General features: G+C 34.2%; 1 protein-coding gene and 1 non-coding gene across 5 annotated transcripts in view; both read right to left on the bottom strand.

Moving 5' to 3' along the window:
- The window catches only part of LOC106875473 (tubby-related protein 4), a 680107-nt gene that overhangs the window by 232122 nt on the left and 425558 nt on the right, over nt 1-22427 (bottom strand). The window lies entirely within an intron of this gene.
- On the bottom strand, nt 11377-11482 carry LOC128247460 (U6 spliceosomal RNA). The gene has a single exon (XR_016241297.1). It is a non-coding gene; the product is annotated as a U6 spliceosomal RNA (small nuclear RNA).

Below are 22427 nucleotides of genomic sequence, written 5' to 3'. Positions count from 1 at the left end.
AAAGAAAAATTAAATTAAATGATAACCAATTTTTTTCTTTTCCTTCAGCAAGCAAAGAGGACAATGCTGGACATGTTTCATTCTTACTGGAACTCTTCAATGGAAGTGCACACTTCACATCTTAAAATGTTTGGGATCAAATTGCTAAGTAAACACAGAAATATTTATCAGTGCAGAGCAGAAATATTTTTAAAAAGTACTTTTTTGAGACATCGCTTGCAATATATTTAATAGCCTAATATAAGCAAATTTAAGGTAAAATTTATTATTTACTTTTAGGAATATACTGTTAAATAAAGATATCAAACATATTGATCACTGGATGACAGAAAGAAGTGGCTGAGCTACTATTTCATAGAGTGAATTAATTACTCAATAATTCTGATACCAATTTGCTTAAGGCTATCCCTACTTCTATATTATCCAACTACCTAAACAACTTATATAGCAGTATTTGTATTTGAATCTCAGTTAAAATTTTCTTATTACAAAAATAACACAACATTTCAGTAGGTAAAAATCCCATCAAAGTTTTATGTAAGAACCTTTTTATGAATTGTATTCTGAACAGCAAATTAATGATGTTTATTTTGTTAAAACAGCTATATATACATTAGGCCACAATAGCAGAGATTAAATATTAATGACAAACATTAAATATTCTAAATAATCATAAAGGTAACTATCAAACAATAATAAATAATGAAAAATTAAATAAACATGATTTTAAAATAGATTTTAAATATTCCTAATTGAATATATGTAAGTTATATTCCAAATAAAAAGACTCACTGGGTTTCACACTGCCACTTGACTCTTGGAGTTCTTTAGCACTTATCTTTAGTGCAGAGACTGAGGCTGAGTGCTTGCAACTCTGTTGCAGGCATTTGAGTTAGGCCTCTGCTCTGAAGACAACCTCTTTTTACCAGTCTTTGAAAAAATAATGAAAAAAAGAATCCAACTTTCCACTCCATGCTCCCAGATATAAACTCTCTACTGAATCCAGTTTCTAGAGGAAATTAAAGGGTGATGAGCCTGAAATCAGCAGCTTAATGGAACTTAATATAACACAAGACCAGCAGTTTAGAGAGGAAGGGTTAGTGGATTAAATTGACCAATAAACAAAAAAAGTTACAGCAACTCCTTTACATCTCCAAGTGATTAATTTTTTTGATATCTTTTTTTTAACAGTGTATTCTTAGAAATAAATCATAACTTTTGCCTTAAACATGCTTACACTTACTGAGCTCTTAAACATATTTCAAGTGGTGTTTCAAGAAAATATTATTTTTTCATATATCTGCTCTTTGCTAATAAATATTTCAGCAGTTCAGTCGCAAATACTTTAGGAAGTTAAGTGGAAAATGCACTTCTACTGAAGTAAGAATGAAACACACCCAGCATTGTCTCCTATCCCTGTCCCTTGTCAAAGAAAGAATAATATTAGTTAACAAATAATTCCATTTTTCTTTTATCACATGTCTGATGCTTAGATTTTTAACTTTCAAGGATGAAATACGTTTTCATTTGCTTAATTATAAAACTGACAAGTTCTTTTATGTAGGTCTAGGATTACACTTTGGACACACTCATGGTTGTTTTGGGAAAAGTATTAAAACACATTAGTAGAGTATATTATTGTTAGAAATAGGGTTGTTAAACCTTTAAGAGAATAGGGAAACATTTCAGAGATTGTTGTAATAAAACCCTCTTTGCAGAGAAACGTGATACAATAATGACATAATACAAGTAGAGAGCCAGTAGTAAATGTAATGAAGGCATTTGAATAATATTGAAATTCACCTCACATAAAATCTATGTAAATTAGATAAATTAATTCCTTATTTGCCTTCTTTCTGCTGTCTTGTTTGTTAACTAATATCTAATTCTGATCATCAAGTAATTACTTTCTTATTCCACAGCTATGTTGCTGGGTGTATTGACATAAGCTGTGTAGAAATATTAATACAACTATTCCACCAGGGCAATTATCCTATTTGCAAATTTTCTGCTATCCATCATTGATCTATTTCATATAGACCAGACACAACTAACAGATCAACGTCCACTTCTTTACTGACGACTCAACACTTAACCTATCCTCTTACAATATTTGATTATTGTGTTCAGATATCATTACCAGCAACAAAGTAATCAATAGCCTTCATTTTAAACACCAATCCCAGCACAGTTTTCAAATATAACATTGAATCAGAGCTTAGTCATTTCAGGAAAGAAAAAGCTAAACCTAAATTTTTATGATAATAAGATAGTATAATGATTGTACAAAATCAGGTATAATATTACAGTATATTACTGCAGTGAAGTGACAATAAAAGTCAGTGGTGCATTGATATATTTGTTGTCATGGAGATGTGTATTATGGTAAACTGTAACAATAGAAAATTCAAATATAACTGATAGCTATTGATTTAGATTTATATAAATGTTTAATGAGATAATTAAAGAATGGGAAAAAACAAGATGAAATTGAGGAAGTTATAAAATATCAGATTGTTATTAAAAAAATTGTTTTGAAAGAATACCCAAAATTTCAAAATTTATACCCCACCTTTGCAAGAATTTGTTGTGCTCCGTGAAAGTTGATATGGGAAACAGTAAAGTGAAATAGTAGGTTTATTTTTTGGGGGGTTGCTGGAGTGGAAAGCTAAGAATGTAAATTTTTGGTAAAGTATAGTAGCTGAGGCTTTAGTTGTTGTCAAAAATAATAATAAAATTAAACAGTTCAATTAAGAAAATGCTCATTTAAAGTCTATTTAAGAAAACAAATAATAATAAAATGATGATAAAGGTAATAATAAAACTAAACAGTTAGGAAAACACTCGTTTAAAGTTATTTAAGAAGTAAATTAATGAACATCAGAGGACACTAAACACAAATATCTTTTCAAACCATTAAAAATTAAAGATTATGTAAGTTGATTCCATGAAGGGTAAAGCAAAACAGAAAATAGAAAAAAAATTAAGAATATATCTTTTTGGAAAATTTATAAGCTTCCAAAATAGTAGAATCTTATAAAAGAAAATAAAAAGTAAAATTTTTCAAAAACGATTTGTGAGAAGAAATTTACTCTTGTATAAATCATAACTTATTCTATTGATGAATCTACATGGCAGTGCCCAGTGTGTCATGAGCCTAATATGGAGCCTAATATGCATGAGTCAAATATACTATTGCTGAGTATCCCAGTACTGTGGAAAGCAGACTGAGATTGGTCAGCATCTGTCTGAAGTTGAACCAGATTGATCAGCTACAAATTGTTTCTGGTAGTTTGTAGAAATGAAACAATGTAGAATTGTATTTATTCTAGAAACAGGGCAAATTAACAACAGGCTTGAATGCATGGTCCATGAGCAAGTAACCCAGTAGCTTGACTACTCAGTCATCTGATCTATCAAGCACAAGTAAATGAGGGAGTCTGTCATTTGGCCATTTCAAAGACAAATCTTTTAATGAAAATCTGTACTATACATTATGCTACCTGAACAAAAACAACAGCTGCAGCAGCAGAAACTACAAGGTCGTCATCGTTGTCATCATCATTATCATTACTGGCGAACTGGCAGAATCATTAGCATGCTGAGTGAAATGCTTAGCAGTATTTCGTCTGCTGCTATGTTCTGAGTTCAAATTCCACCAAAGTCAGCTTGATCTTTCATCCTTTTGGGGTTGATGAAATAAGTACCAGTTACACACTGGGGTTGATGTAATCGACTAGCACCCTTCCCCCAAAATTTTCAAGGTCTTGTGCCTAGAGTAGAAATAAGTATTATTATTATGAAGGCAGCGAGCTAGCGGAATCATTAGCCCATTGAACAAAATGCTTGTCAGTATTTTGTCTGTTACTCCATTCTGAGTTCAAATTCGGCCGAGGTTGACTTTGCCTTTCATCCTTTTGGGATCAATAAATTAAGTACCAGTGAAACATTTGGGTCAATATAATCAACTAACCCCTTCCCCAAAATTTCAGGCCTTGTGCCTATAGTAGAAAGGATTATTATTATCGTTATTATTATTATTATTATTATTATTATTATTATTTATTATTATTATTATTATTATTATTATTATTTCCTTTTAATCTACATGTTTGTTACAATCACTTGCCGAAACACTATCAGCAACTTGGGTGAGTGAAGGATAAGAGATGTTACAGTATGACTGAAAGCTTGGGAGGGGAAGTGGCAAGGGCAGTAGTGAAATATCTTCATGTAGTACAACACATATTTAAATTGATAGGGTTTTTTAAAGGATGTGGGCAGTATTTGTCAGCACAATCTTTTGGATTTCTCTGAAACATGGTTCTCTTGGGAGATTATCTACATGTTTCTGACATCTCTTTCTTATCATACCAAGGGCACCTACAACAACAGGAACAGTTCTTGCTTTAAGATGCCACATCTTTTCTATTTCAATTTACAGGCCCTTATATTTATTTAATTTGTCAAATTCCTTTACAAATATATTTTTATCAGTAGTAACACTTACATCTATTAGTCTACAAATATTTTCTTCCCTGTCTTTAATGACTATGTCTGCTTGATTAGCCTGGATCATTCTGTCAGTGCTGACTGGGAAATCCCAGAGGATAGTGACATTTTTATCTTCAACAACTGGCTTAGGATGATGTTCATATTAGTAAGCTGGAGTGCTGATTTTGTAGTTTTTATATATTTTCCAATGTAAATGCTGTCCTATCCTATCATGATAAGTTGATCACAGCAGCTGGAGTTAGGGATAAATCCATATTGCAAGGGCCAGATAAAGGCTGTGAGAATTCCAGTGTTTCTCTGACACAGGATTCTGTCAGTTTGGCAATGCAGCTAGTAAGACTGACTGGACGATAGTTGACAGGTGACGTGTGATCACCCTTTTTGAACAGAGGAATGACACTGACAGTTTTCCACTACTGAAAGAAGAGTGAAAGCTAGTGCAGAAGAAAGTACCCACCAAGTTTGAGAAGCAGATATGTAACACCATCAAGACCAGGAGAAGCATAGTTACACTTATTCTTAAGGCGACATCACAGCATTGCAGGAGTAAATTCCATAGTTATTATGGAATTTGGTGTCAGAGGTGATGGAGATGGTACGTTTTGGTTTTCAACAGTAAAAATGCCTGCATAACATTCAGCAATGAGCTCTGCACATTCTTTGGGATCGTCAATAATCTGGTTTGTGGGGGGATTGTGAAGAGGACCAACTGGAAAGTGAAGTCTCTACTTTGAATGTACATATTTTCAGAACACCTTACTGTCAGGGTTGGTTTCTATGCGTTGCTCAAATTCAAGCACTGCCCTCTTAGTCACCTGCTTGAGATGGCTGGACGATTTATTGCACTTTTTCTTATCTATATCTGATTTATGCAGTTTGTATTCCCATTCAGTATTACAATGTTCTTTCTTGGCATGTTTGATTGCTGCAGTCTCCCAAGTTCCACTTTTGGGATGCTTTTGTGCTTATGTGGTACTGATGCTGCACATACTGTCCATATTAAGTTCAGGATGTTGGTAAGTAAGCTTTGATTTTGTGCCACTAATATGAAACCTTCAGTCTCTACTTTCAGTCCTGAGCTTCTCATCCACTGATAGATAGTTGTTTGGTCTACGTCAGCATTTTGGCTTTGAAGTATATACTGCCCATGCAGAGGCTTCTGTCTCTACCATTTCTCAATTTGTTTCTGTCTATTCTTTTTAGTAGTATGTTTGATTTGTTTTGCTTGTTTGGTGGCAGTGGTTTCAGGTTCTTCATCTATTATTATTATTATTATTATTATTATTATTTAATTATTATATTATTTATTATATTATTATTATATTATAATAATAATATTATTATTATTATTATTATATTACTTGTATATTGTGAATTGTTTTGTAAATGTAGTTCTTATTTGTTACTAATGCAGACATAATGTCTGCCCACTATTCATGCATCATCCCTATCTAGTTTTGTTTCTATTGCATTTTCACCTGAATTTCTGTATTTCATATGCTTTTCACTCAGTGCACCATCATGGCAGCTACCCTTCCCACTGTAACACTATTTCTATTATGTATTCTACTCTGGCCATTTTAGTGTAATTCAGTTGCATCAAAATTGAGAAAGTTGACTGGACTTAATGCTGATTAATACAATTATTCTCATAACCTGGCAATAAACAAGACACATTTCTAGCTTCAATTGTAACATGTAGTCATCAACACTGCTGCTATTTTGTTCTTTCTCTAATATTCACTTCTGCTTGACACTGAATGCTGAGTGTAGTTACAACTATTCAGACTGAAACACAAATCCAGATGCAACTTTCTTTTGCCTTTTTATGCCACACTGGCTAAAACTTATATTTGATATTTAAAAGTAGTGTTAATGCACTATTTGGCCAGCCTTGTTCTCTCTCTCTCTCTCACTCTCTCACTCTATCTCTCTCTCTCTCTCTAACTTGTGTAGATGTGTATAACTAATATCGTATTTGTATTCACACTGCCCATCATCTATTCACACTGCCACCTGCTCTCATAAGATGGACAGGTGTATCCAAAGATAGTATCTCACAACTTGTTGCAGTTCTTTGCCGTCTCCTTCATAAGGTTCAACATCCAGAGATCAAATTTATAATATTTTCCTCTTTCACTTCTACAAGATCCCTCTTTTGTATACGCAAATGTATATAAATACGCACGCACGCACACACACACACACACACACACACATGCAAGCATGCATACACACAAGCGCACATCATACAAGCACACACACACACACACACACACACATGCAAGCATGCATACACACAAGCGCACATCATACAAGCACACACACACACACACACACACACACACACACACACACACACACACATATGCATTTGGACTTACTTGCAGCATAAAAAAACAGATATGAAAATTTTCAAGTAGCAACAAGATAAAACCTCAATTCAAATGAATGAATGCATGTTTCATGTAGTAGTTTTCCAATAAGTTTTAGTAGTTATGGCCAAGGCTATGACTCTTTTCAGAGCCTCCAAGGCTAGTGAGAGGAAGGGAGAAAGTTATATCCAATGAGGCACCAGGGACCTGTTCTGAATGCTTGCAACAAAGTGGACTCAGTTAAAAATCACCCAAGATGAAGTCTATCATAAAACAAAAGAAAGACAAGAAAAAAAAAAAATCCAGTAACAGTTCAACTGACAAGTTTTCCCCACAGTTTCTGATAAATAAATTTTACTCTCAAGGCTTTGGCCAAGGTATCACACAGTGAGATCAAACCCCAAACCACATTTCTATAGAGTGAACTTCTTAATCACACAACCATGTTAGTACAGGCATCCAAGCACCCACCCACACACATAACCAAGCACTTTATTTCAAATACTTTGACATCATTGACTTTATTATCAAGAATAACCATGCTTACCATTCATTAGCCTGTCTATAAACACAGCAGCTTCAATTAAATCGATTGTCAGAAATGCAAAGACTTTTGTTGCTTTTCATCTTACTGACAGCACAACATAAATGACATTTGCTCATTAAATGTAAAGGGGGAAGGTGTCACTGGAGCAATATATAATTTGTCACAATAGAACAATATCTTTGTTTCCATGCACCTTATTGAATGCTTCATTCAAACACAATTCATTCGATATGGAATAGTACCATCCGATTTAGCTAGAGATAGCATCTAAATTACTCTCAAATCACATACTGCTGTTCTATAAAAACACAGGACACACTGAATGATATAGTCCAATGTGTCTACAATGAATTACATTATGCAGCAGAAAAATACAGATGGTATAGTTCATCATCATCATCATCATCATCGTTTAACGTCCACTTTCCATGCTAGCATGGGTTGGACGATTTGCCTGAGGACTGGTGGACCAGGTGGCTACACCAGGCACCAATCTGATTTGGCAGAGGTTCTACAGCTGGATTGAGAAACTTTTAATTACATGTCTGCTCAATTGGGCCCAAGTTGAGCTAATCAACAGCAAACATGCAATCACAAGCTGTCAAAGAAGCCTTTATACAATCACTCAAACAGTCCTGCTAGAAATAACAGCCACATTTCTCTCAAACTGCATCTTAGTATCTTAATAAAAAGACAAACATATTGGATGATATAATCCAATATGTCCATTGTCATGATCATTGCTGGTATACTTTTTATCGGAAGTTTCTTCAGTCAGAGCTGGACTGTGGCTAAATAACCTCACCAACAACAACAACAACACAATGAGGAGCTAGCAATGGAACCTCAACATGATCATCCAATCTGCTGGTAATAACAGCTAAGTCTCTCTTAAATCACACCCTACCTCAGAAAATGAAATAATATATTTTTAGTTACATTATGCTTAGAATAAGGCTAGAAAGGTCATGGCCAGAGTGCTGTTAATGATAGCTCTGCTGAATCAGAATGACTTAAGATTCTACAACAATGACAATTACACATGAATTTCAAAGTGATATACAGTGAAAGAGAAAGAGAAACAGAGAGGGAGAGAGAGAGAGTGGGAGGGAGAGGGAGGGAGGAAGGGAGAGAGAGAAAGAGAGAAGAGAGAGAGAGAGAGAGAGAGAGAGAGAGAGAGAGAGAGAGAGAGAGAGAGAGAGAGAGAGAGATCTTTATTGTTTGGAAAGGAATAAGTATTTCTGCAATCTTGATTGTATTGGAAAGAAATAAGCATTTCTAGCCTCCCACAGAAATTATTTACAACAGTATTGAAAACAAGGGGAAAAAATATCGTTTGAATTTGTGCTGGCTTTGATTTTATGCTATATCACCACTACTGCTACTGTTATTCACAAAATGGGATTTAAAACTATTATTTTTCAGCTCTAATAATATCATCATCTAAGTAATTGGTTTTCATTCAGAGAAAAATATAAGTTCATGTCTTACCATTGACAGAGGTGATTCAACCTGTTTTACTTAGATTCCTTACATATTGTGTGTGTGTGTGTGTGTGTGTGTGTGAGTGTGAGGGTGTGTGTGTAAAGATTTATATAATGTGTGAATGTATGGTTGAAGATGTATGAAACTATAAATGCTTATATGTGTATTATTGTCTATATATCCATGTATGTGTGAGTTTGAATATATATATCTTGTTGAACAAACATGCATGAAAATGCATTTATATGTTCATATATATATATTCAAAATGTGTACGACTGTCAACATATACTGGTGAACAGGAACAATGTGTAACACACACAATTTTCATTGCTCTTCAGTGTTGGCAACTCAAATCCTATTATTCAAACATTATTCGTATTAGAAATCAATTATCATAAATCAACAGAAAAACTAGCAATCTGATAAAAAGATCAGAAAGTAAAACCTTTTGCACAAGCCTACAAACAAATATAAAAACAACATACACAAGTATATTTGTGTGTGAGTGTATGTGGGCATGGGTGTGTGGTATTCAGTATTTTTTCTGGATGTTTATTGTATCCATCTTAAGAGGAGGCTTACACTAAAGATTACATGCACACACACACATGTAGATATGTAGATAACAAATGTGTGTATGTATATGTGTGTGTGTGTGTGTGCATGTAAGTGTGTGTGTGTGTGCATGTAAGTGTGTGTGTGTATGTGTGAGTGAGTGAGTAAAAAGCACCATTCGAGCATGGTTGAAACCAGTACCACCTGACTGGCTCCTGTGCTGATGGCACATAAAAAGCACCATTTGATCATGGTCGATGCCAGTACTGCCTGACTGGCCTCTGTGCTGGTGACATGTAAAAAACACCCACTATACTCTCGGAGTGGTTGGCATTAGGAAGGGCATCCAGATGTAGAAATTTTGCCAGATCATATTGGAGCCTGGTGCAGTTTCCTGGCTTGCCACTCCTCAGTCAAACAGTCCAACCCATGCCAGCATGAAAAGCAGATGCTAAACAATGATGATTGATGATGATAATATATATATATGTATGTGTGTGTCTATATATATTTATATATATATCAGATTGGAGCCTCAGTCAAATCGTCCAACCCATGCTAGCATGGAAAGCGGACGTTAAACGACGATGATGATGATGATGATGATGATGATGATATATATATATATATATATATAGTGTAAACAGAGCGGTTGTAATAACTGACTAAGGGATAAAATATCTGTATGTACTATCGGTATCCATTACCTGTACTAACCCCAGGCTTTGGTATGCAGGCACACTATGCTCGCAGAGTGCAGGTAACAACAGGATAAATAAGAGTTTATCAGGATCCAAATATAAATAATCAGAAAATGGAGAAAACTTTAAATTAAGAAACACATCGATTGGACCACATTTATAGCTTATTTTTTAATATACAAAGCATGACATAACAAAGACCAACTAAAAACTATCTTAAAGAGGAGCATCATCAAACCTTCAAGAATAAGAAACATAACTATTTGCTGTTCAATTTCACAGTGGAATTGTACCTAGCTTCTCTGACCAAATATTTACATGTCTTATCTGCAACTGAATCTTTACATCAAGGATCCTCTAATATAGTCATTATATAGTTTGAAGGGCAGCTATAAGCATATGTATATGAGTGTGTGTGTGTGTGTGTATATATATATATATATATATATATATATATATATATATACACACACACAAATAATCAGAAAGGAGAAAACCTCAGATTAACAAACATCGATAGGACTACATTTATAGCTTATTTTTGCTGTTCAATTTCACAGTGGAATTGTACCCAGCCTCTCTGACCAAATGTTTCTTTGGTTTTGCCAGGTCTTGATCATGGTGAAAGTGGTCATAGAGAACCTAACAGGGAATCCACCAGTCAGACATGTGCACTATGTGGACAACCATAACAATATACATAATTATATACTTATACACTCACTCATATATACATACAACACACATGTGCACATACATACTTACACACATCAAACACTATGCTAACCAGATTCTTGCATGAGTACTACTGAGCTGATTGCCTGGGTTTAACTCATCTCCTCAATTTGGTTTGGCTCAGGTTCAGTCTTATTTCTAGTAGGGTTTATGTGGGTAGTGGGTCACTACCTGTAACCTTAGGTATCCACAAGTTTTCAGCAGTCTTTCAAATGATTAAAACTCTCCCACTAATCTTTATGTCTCTTAGAAACAAACTTTCTACAAAAGCTCTACCGGGAATTCTACTTCAATCTCCTTCAGCCATTTGTCTATATCATTGCTCACTGTTCCCAATGTACCAATTATTATAGGCATGACCTTTACTGCTCTCATGTTCCAAATTCTTCCTATTTCAAATTTTAAGGGATTGTATTTTTTTATTTTGCTTTTCTTCCTCATTCTTTACAATCTTGGAATAAAAAGTATAGAACACTTCACGAATTTGCATATCCTTGTGCAGAGGCCATGCTAATCTTTTCTGTATCATTCCAATTTTAGAATATGTACTGCTGTAGCTATATTATTATCATTATTTTTATTGTTATTATTATTTGCCTATCATCCTTTTGGGTTCGATAAAATAAGTACCAGTTGAGTACTGGGGTGGATGTAATTGACTATGCCCCCTCCCCCAAATTTTAGGCCTTGTACTTATAGTAGAAAGGATTATTATTATTAAGGTAGTGAACTAGTAGAATCTTTAGCGTACCAGGCAAAATGCTTATTGGTATTTTTTCTGTCTTTATCCAAATTCCACTGAGGCTGACTTTGTCTTTCATCCTTCTGGAGTCGATAAAATAAGTATCAATTGACTGGGGGAGGGGATGTAATTGACTTATTCTCTGCCCAAAGATTGCTGGCCTTGTACCAAAATTGAAATCATCATCATCATCATCATCATTATTATTACTATTATTATTTTTATTGAGTAAGAGAGTAGTGCATGCCATCAAAGTGATACTGAGGTAAAATATATGAAGCCTAGTATACCCATCTGATAAGGGTACACCAGGTACATGCATCACAACCATGTGTGTGCGACATAGTGATTTCATATTAAGATAAACAGGGCATGACCATGCAGGTGAGGCCCAGTTGGAATTTTCTTCAGGTCAAGTAGCCCATCCCACACAAAAGGTCCCTGAATAAGGATTGTTTAAGGATGTTGAACGAAACACCCATGTTTCCAAAGGTGAATTATCCAAACCCCAAAGAATTCCTTTCAATACATGGCTATGATGCTCCCCTACTACTTCTGCTCGTGATCAGAGATGCACATATTGTCAGCTACTAAGGGACATGCTCAACTGGTTAAGGTCAAACAACTGACAAGAAAATCTTTAGTATTGAACAGAATATTTGCTGTAGCCCATCTTTTAGTATTATTATTATTATAATTATTATAATATATACACACACATATATATATGATGGCTGTCCACTCGTGATCGAGGAAGACCATTGCTGACCTTCAGGAACATTGTGCACACTAGGATTAACTCATATTTTGCATTTGCAGCTCCATTGGTGGCTAATGAGCCCTGCTCTTGATAAGCATACATGACTGCAAACATTGCAGATTAAGCTTTCCCAATTCACTATATGAGCCGTGTGCTTTCACACAGCTCGCTTAAATTCTTCACACTGGATACGTGCTCTCTCAAAAGTGTCGATCCCCTCCTTAACCTGCTTCCTCCATCTGTGGCGATGACAGGCATTGTTCTCCCAGTCAGTGTCCTGCATATCACAGGCCTTTAATGAGGGCTTCACACAGTCCTTAAATCACAGCCATAGAGCTTCTGCTTAGGAATCCTGCTATCCTTATTTCTAATAAGGCGTCCAGTCCAACGTAACCGCTGCTTGTGCACCATTGCCTCAATACTCAAGATATCAGCTCTCCTCAGGACCTCTGTGTCTGGAATTTTTGAGGTCCAGCCAACATTGAGAATGTGTCTGAGACATCTCTGATGAAAGCATTCAGGGACCCTTACCAGGTAAGGGTCCTTGAACATATGTATATATAAATATATACATACACACATATATGTACATATACTCAATACACACACACACGTGTGTGTGTGTGTGTGTAACTTGTATGCTATATATGTGACAAATTACAATATAAGATTGAGGCTTAGTATTATAGCTATGCTAAACTCCTGCAGTGACATGATGCAATCAGTGGAGCATCAATACAAGTTAGGGCTATTACATAAGAAGAAGAATTATATGTAGTTTAAAACAATAACTGAAAAGCAAATAGCTGATATTTCAATTACTTCATTGCCTTTGTTTCAGTAGTCAATAATCAATAACCAATAATTAGTACATCTCATATCCATTGTCAACCACATCACCAGCTGATATGTTGGTATGGGTATTTCAACATACCAGCTGATGATGTGGTTGGGTTGACAATCAATATATGTACTAATTATCGACTACTGAAATGATAGCAATAAAATAACTGAAATATGAATTACATGGCTGAAGTGGTGAGGCAAGACCTTCGTACATTGGGCCTCACCGAGGCGATGACTACTGACCGAGACCTTTGGAAATGTGCTGTGCGTGAGAAGACCCGGCAAGCCAAGTAAGATCGTTGCCAGTGCCCCTGGACTGGTTCTTGTGCGGGTGGCACATGAGATGCACCATTTTGAGCGTGGCCGTTGCCAGTACCGCCTGACTGGCTCCTGTAGGATTTTCGAGCGAGATCGTTGCCAGTGCCCCTGGACTGGCTTGTGCGGGTGGCACATAAAAGACACCATTTCGAGCGTGGCCGTTTTCGTGCAGGTGACACGTAAAAGCACCCACTACACTCTCTGAGTGGTTGGCGTTAGGAAGGGCATCCAGCCGTAGAAACTCTGCCAAATCAGACTGGAGCCTGGTGTTGCCATCCGGTTTCACCAGTCCTCAGTCAAATCGTCCAACCCATGCTAGCATGGAAAGCGGACGTTAAACGATGATGATGATGATGATATATATATAATATACATACATATGTATGTGTGTGTGTATGTCCATGTATAAGTATGTATGTATATATGCATATGTGTGTGTGTGTGTATTTTGTGTCTAGGGAGAGTCATTACACCAGTACAAGATACAAAAATGAAATATAATTATATATATATATATATATATATATGAAAAAAAAAAAAAATAATAAGGCAGAATGCTAAACTGAAAGCATATTTTAATATAGATGTGTATAAGGGAGATTAAAAAGGATTTGTAACCAGCTTTCATTGCATGGCAAATTTTCAAGAAGAGGGAGAATGAAAATGTTTTTTACAAAAAAATAAAAAATAATATATAAAACAATAAATATACCAATACATTGTACTGTCTTTGAGCTTTTAAAGTTCAATGGTAATCCATGTAGATAATTGTTAGAAAGATTAAGATGCATGGGATTAAAAGTTGTGTTTACAAAAAAGCGGCTAAAAGTTTATGCGTTAAGTAGGAAGTGTGGTGTCAAAACAGGAAGTTGACATAAACTTCCTGTTAACAAAGAGTCCAGAACTCCAACTAAAGAGTATAAAACCCACAGAATTGTCTTCCCTTACACACACTTCCTGTTTTGACACAAACTTTTAGCCCCTTTTTTTTAAAACAAAACACAACTCTCAATTCCATGCATCCTAATCTTTCTAACAATTATCTACATGGATTACCATTGAACTTTAAAAGCTCAAAGACAGTATAATGTATTGGTATATTTATTTTTTTATATATTATTTTATTTTTTTGCAAAACACATTTTCATTCTCCCTCTTCTTGAAAATTTGCCATGCAATGAAAGCCGGATAGAAATCATTTTTAATCCTCCTTATACACATCTATATTAAAATATGCTTTCAGTTTAGCATTCTGCCTTTTTATTATTTTTTATTTTCCTATTATTTCTCCACATGCGGTTAATACAACCCCACCATTTACTGACTTATATATATATATATATGTATATATATATATATATATATATATGTATATATATATATACACACACACATGCACATGTGTGTGTGCATATCTATATGTATGTTTGTTATTGTTTGCTTTCCATGCCAAAAGAAATACTCAATACACATTTGTATAGCTAGCCTTTTTGGCCAACAATACTTAAAAGTAGATTGAAAGAAATAACAGACAACTTCTGAATTTAAATACACATATAAACATTCAAATACTGCAATGCATATAATATCAATAGTGCTCATTGACCCATGTTGGATAATCAAAGGTTTTCTGTCTGCTTGTTTTTTTTTTTTTACTGTGTGTGCTTTTGTGTTTTATTAAATTTATTTTTATAGACAATGATTTGAAAGTCATCACATATATTAACATTTTTCTTGAACAGAATAACTATTGATAAATTATGAACATGAAATAATTTCACAGTATAACCTGGTTGATGTTGCAATTTATTTAGAATATTTTCAACTGCATATATAACACTATAGTTCCACATCTAGAATTAGTGCAGCCTTCACAATCAAAGCCTTTCATTTGAATTTTTTAAAGTTTAAGGAAAGTGATTAAGTATTTTCACTTGGTACAAGAACCTGCAATGCAACCACCCCAACTTCTCATAGTTCAATGCCCTCATCCCCTAGCATGAAGCTGACACCCCCACCCACCAGTTGACATTGCGCTGCACAGTGACATTAGTAATGCAGGTAGCATGTAAAAAAGCAACCGGTCAATGCTATAAAGTGGCTGGTATTAGAAATGGCATCTAACAATAGAAACCATACCGAAACAGACTCTGGAGCATGATACAATCTTTGGACACATAGGATCCTTTCAAAATGTTCAACCTATGCCAGCATAAAAACTAAGCCAAATCAGACTGGAACCTGGTGCAGCTCTCCAGTTTGCCAGCTCTGGTCAAACCGTCCAACCCATGTCAGCATGGAGAATAGATGTTAAAGGATGATGATGAAATATTTAATAATATAGTGCAATGGTCATGGTTGGAGTGATTTTTCATCATAAGTCTGCTCAATCAGGACTGGCTAAGAAGTAGTTAATAATAACAACTTATAGAAGACCTGCCAGGAATGTAGTGATATTGTTTAGGAGGCCCATCTAATATTTATGTTTTAGGTATAAAGTTAGTGAGGAGAATGATATCCAGTTCATTATACACAATAAGAATCATCATCATCATCATTTAATGTCTGCTTTCCATGCTAGCATGGATTTAACTGAGGACTGGTGAACCAGATGGCTACACCAGGCTCCAATCTGATCTGGCAGAGTTTCTACAGCTGGATGACCTTCCTAACGCCAACCACTCCGAGAGTGTAGTGGGTGCTTTTACATGCCACCGGCACGAAGGCCAGTCAGGCAGTACTGGCAACGGCCATGCTCAAAATGCTGTATTTTACATGCCACCTGCACAGGAGCCAGTCCAGCCAGCGGCACTGGTAACGATCTCACTCGAATGTCTTTTCATGTGCCACCGGCACAAGTGCCAGGAAAGCGACACTGGTAAATGGTGCTATTTACATGCCACCGGTACAGAAGCCAGACAGCTATTCTGGCAACGATCACACTTGAATGGTGCTCTTAGCGCTCCACTGGTACAGGTGCCATCACGATTTCGCTTTCACTTGCCCCAACAGGTCTTCGCAAGCCGAGTGTAGTGTCCAATGAAGGAGACATTGGCATGGGGGCCAGTCGTCGAATTTAGTTCGATTTCGATTTCACTTGCCTCAACAGGCCTTCGCAAGCGGAGCTAGTTATTTAGCTTTTTAGGAAACTGATTTGTTTTTAGTAATAGAAATTTAAAAAAAAAAAATTTTTAATTAAAAAGTCATCTGAAAGCAAGTAATCTTAGCTATGTACAATTTATAGATTTAACTACAACAGCCTTGCCTGAATTCTATGTGTATATGTATCATGCACATGTGTGTAGATTCACAGGTTCCTTATATGTAAAATGTATAAGATAGTTTATCAAGTTTAGATTAAACCACCTCAAGCAACATTCCATTTATTCTCAGATACTTATTTTCATTTTTATTTTCAACTGGAAATGCTTAATTTTCTCAATTTCATCTATTATTTATTTGTAATATTGATTTTGAATATTATTACTGTTGTTAAGTCTGTAGCTGAAATTCATCAGGGGGCTGACTTTTTTCATACCATATCCAATGAATAAATTTAATACAGTTTTAGTAAATTCTTTTTTGTGTGTATATGTGTATTATTCGTTGCTTGAGATTTTCTAATTATGTCTACTTACACCTCAGAATCATCTAGGATGTACAAGAAAGACTAGTCTGCAGGAACAAAGGTGTGTGTGTGTGTGTGTGCGTATGCGCATGCATACATGCATGGTGTACACACACACACATATACATATATACACACACACACACACACATATATATATATATATATATACATATATATATATATATATACATATACATATATATATATATATATACATATATATATATATATATATACATATACATATATATATATATATATATATATATATATATATATATATATATATATATATATATATATACAGAAATGTGAAATGCAAAAATTGTCTTTGGTATCAAATCACCTCAGTATACACCATTATCTTATCACGAGGTAGATGCACTATGGTCTGATAATCCAGTAAATTTGTATAAATTCAATCAATGAAACATTTTGGGCCCCTTTTCGCATTTTACTTTGTTTCAAAAAATAATCTTGTAAAACAGAAGGAAAATAATTTAAAAGTCTGTTAGAAATATTGGTTTTGTAAAAATTGATTTTTTATTATGAAAAAGATTTTTCTTTTTCTTTTGGTTAGATGAATTTGGATATAATGTTTGAGTCTTTCAAATGGTTAAACTAACATTTAGTAACTGGATTTTAAAATTTATTTTTTTTATTTTGCTAATATTTAGTAAGTGAATAGTTTTGTGTATAAGGACATTTATTTTTGAAAACTGAAACCAGAAAATGGATTTAGAAAACAATAGATCAATTCTGTATCATTATTGGCTAGTAAAAATATACCAAACGAATGTAGTTGCTTGGTATTTCACTCATACATAATTCATTCTTGGATAAGGAAAAAAAACCTTAAATGATAGGTGAAATGTGAGTCTGTGATATTTGTGCCTTTATCAATAGCATTAATGATGCAATTGAAAACGTTGAAGACATGTTTCATACAGATTTTTACCATTAAACTACAATCTCCTTACAGTCACTCATACATTTGAACAGATTTAAAATGATAAATAAATAGGCACAGGCATGGCTATGTGGTTAAGAGGTTTGCCTTGCAACCAAGTGGTTTCAGGTTCAGTTTCACTGCACTGTATGTGACTGTAAAACAACGTCTCAATGATATGTATCCATCTAATCCATGTTAGCCTGGATAAACAGATGTAAACTGAACAAACAAAATTCAAAATAAACTTATAATTAACATTATGAAGAGAAAAATATTACAGACTTATATCTCTGCCTAAAATGGGAAATCTTAAAAGAAAAGACTTTTTAAGTTTAAATATATTTAGATGACATCAGAAATGGCAGTTAATAAATACGAAATATTTACATATATGCAGATTTAAAGATAATTATTTGATCCAGAGAAATCCTGAAGGAGTTAATAGTAAGAACAAGTGTTTGTTGAATCTACAGCATAGATTTAGGACTACCATTTTAAAACTGAAAACAATGACAAAGAACTGATTTAAAATTGGTATTAGAGAAAGAAGGAACAAAATTGACCTTTAACAGTCATGCAATATACACAGTAAATGTAGGTAGAAAGGTTTGTAATAAGTCAATAGGCTCACTAAACCAGAGTTTATCCCTGTTTTTATGGTATATAAGTAACAAAGAGTACATTAATCCCCTTGGGCTGGGATGCCAGTCAGTCACAGGGCTATATTTCCTGCCAACTATTGCTAGCATTCATCTCAGTTGAGTAGACTGGGGCAAAATGAAATGAAATGTTTTGCTAAAGAACACAGTACACTGCTCAATCAAGAAATGAAACCCTGACCTTGTGATCACCCAAACTACTAGGCATTGCACCTTTGCATTCAATATGATATTAAGAATTAAATTTCAGATCAACTATTCTCAAGTACATTTGTGAACACCTTTCTTCATCTTAAAAAGATTAAACTATGACTTAAAGAAATGTCTAAATGCTATTAAGATTATAATCTTCCAGGATATTAACTTTATCTTTAGATATGAAATATTTACACTACATTTCAACTACTTTTATGCTTGATTGATTCATACATATGCATCATTGGCTCAGTGGATACAAATGCTATTATACTTAGTTAAGAAATAAAGGATTCTGGTTTGAATCCAGACCAGTACTATGTACAGATCCATGAAACATTAGTGGAAAAACTGAAAATTTGTTTTATGCATGCCATAAATTAATGACACCTGCCAATAATCAGAGATTAAAGTGATGGAAACTGTGAGGTTGTAAATATTCTGAAATATGTTCATTTCTAAAGATGAGGTTAATAGTCTGAAAAATTATAATCATATTGTTAAAGGAAAGATTAGTGTATTATTATATGCTGAAAACACAAAGATTACATCAAACTATAGCATGCATAAAACAAATTTTCAGCTCTGAGTTTCCGTCATTGCTATTTAATGTTCTAACATGCAAAAACAGAAGACATCAACTTTTATATCTTTTATATACAATGGTGTCTACACATTTATGCTACTATAGAATATATTCTATGGCAAGAAGATAACCAGAACATTTTAAATGTATCAAAATAAAACAGAAATTTAATCAAAAGAACAATACTTAAGAATCAAGTATTCAAGATGAATATTAAGATGCACGATTTAGATAATATAGAGGCAATATCAAGATTCATAAATAAAAGAAATGTTAAACTTTCTGAATGCTAGAGCTTATGAAGAAAAAAACCAATAAGCAGCAAGCTATAAAAACAGTATTCCGGGAAACAAGAAAACAAGTGTTTAGGGGATGATCAAAAAACAAGAAATAGAAGACAAAAGGTAAAAACAGAATAAATCCTATTATATACATATATATGTATATATATACACACACACACACAGACACACATGTATACAGAGTACAATGTGTAAAGTGTCATCATTTTATATCTTTAATTTCATGCATGTGCATTTTTTGCTTTTGATTTTGCCAACTACACAGTATAGTAGGGTTAGTTGGGCACCATCTATGAAAAAAACAGCACCATGACACAATTCACTCTGCCAGAAATTTGGAAACGACATGCTGTACTGCTTGACATTCACAACAGAAACTCCAATATGAACAGATGGTGAACACACAGAACAACCGTTGGCTTGTCATGTCCCCAAAACATGCACCGAGAGTGATAAAAATGAAACATCCAGTCAACATCATGGTGTTTGAAGTGATCACTAGTGATGGTGACATTATGCCTCCATTCATCTTTCCACACAGTCTCAAACTCAACACAGAGGCCTACAACAAGTGTCTTGAGGAGATAATGCTGCCTTGGGTCAAGAGGGTGGCTGCTGGAAGATGCTATGTCTGGCAACAGGACTCTGCACCATGCCACACAAGCAGGAGAACCCAGTCGTGGCTGTCAGACAATTTATGCAACCACATCACCCCTAACATTTGGCCACCTAACTCCCCAGACTGCAATCCCCTTGATTATAATGTGTGGGACACAGTTGAGTGAGAGACCAACAAAACTCCTTGTAATACCAAAAATGAACTGAAGGCAAGGATTATGGCAGCGTTCACCAACTTAAACAAAAAGACCATCCAGAAGAGTTGCAGGAGATTGCGAAGTCATCTGGAGACCATGGTTAAAACCAATAGCAATCTTACTATTTCTTTCATATTTCAAGATACCCTTTTGTAACTTTGGTAAATATATCTGCTAAAAGGAGATGTCAGTGTTATTTTCATTTTTGCATAATCTAAACGACAATATATTCACTGCATTCTGTCTATATGTATGCATTTGAGTTTTTATATATATGTATATGTATATATATATATATATATGTATATATATATATATATATATATATATATATATATATATATATATATATATATATATATATATATGTATATATATATATATATATATATGTATATATATATATGTATATATATATATATATATATATATATATATATATATATATATATAATTATAATTAGGGTTCATCAAAAATTGCTTCACCACATACCGAAATTTAGAAATAGCAGTTAAATACTATTCCACTACCATAATATATCACCCAGACACCTATTTCTAAATTTCAGTATATGGTGAAGCAATTTTTGCTGAACCCTAATTATAATTATGTTTATAATTATGAAACTTTTGTTTTACTGATAATGGTTTTTTAACATACTGTATTACTTGGTAAAATTATTAATTAGTAATCAATTATTAATTTTTACCCTATATCTGTAATGATTATATATATATATATATATATATATATATATATATATATATATATATATATATATATATATATATATATATATATACATATGTATGTATGTATTGAGTTTATGTATATATACACCCATGTATTTGAGTATATATATATTAATATATGTATGTGTGTGCGTGTGTGTATATATAGTATCTATATATAGGCATTTGCATGGCTATGTGGTTAAGGAGTTTGTTTCACTAACACCATGGTTTCAAGTTTGACAGATGACAATTATGCAGAAGCCAGTCACTTAATTTCTTCTTCTTCTTCATCACCGTCATCATCATTGTCATAACCGCCACCTATGTCTACTTTTCCATGCTTGCATGAAATGGACTGAATTTGTTAAGGCAGATTTACTATGCCTGGATGCTTTTCTGTTTCTCAAACTCACCTGCTGTTGGTAAGCAAAGTAACATTTTCTCATGACCGGACGTTTTTTCGCAGTAGACTGGAAATGAACAACATTGGCGTGTACAATGGTGACACTTGTTCAAAAACATTATATAATGTCAAGCTATGGAGACACACACGCACACGTATGTATATATATGTGTGTGTATGTATATACATATGTGTGTGTGTGTATATGTATGTATGTACAGGTCCTTGGAAATTTTGGATTGGTGACTGGAATACTGGAAAACCATGTTAGAGCATGTCACTAGGAGAAGATCACTAATATAAAACAGTGCTTGACATCATGACATTCTCACATTCCTGAGCCTGCAACCCATACTGGCCCTGGCTTGTCTCTGGATCGTGTCAATAGGATAGAGAGGGTCAGTGAGGTCGTTGTGCAAGCTTTATTGGACCTAAAATTTTAGGTTGCTTGATCACCAGCAAAGAGACTTTCCACTACCTGGTCAAGAAGAAAGGTACCACAACTTCCATGCTCACTGTGGGCACAAGCCCAAGTGAAGCTAACCATGGGTGCAATAACTTTAGGCA

Source organism: Octopus bimaculoides, chromosome 3, assembly GCF_046866305.1.
Source record: "Octopus bimaculoides isolate indiv1 chromosome 3, ASM4686630v1, whole genome shotgun sequence".
NCBI lineage: Eukaryota > Metazoa > Mollusca > Cephalopoda > Octopoda > Octopodidae > Octopus > Octopus bimaculoides.
The sequence above is the reverse complement of the archived record's forward strand: the minus strand, read 5'-3'. Positions and strand labels throughout refer to the sequence as shown.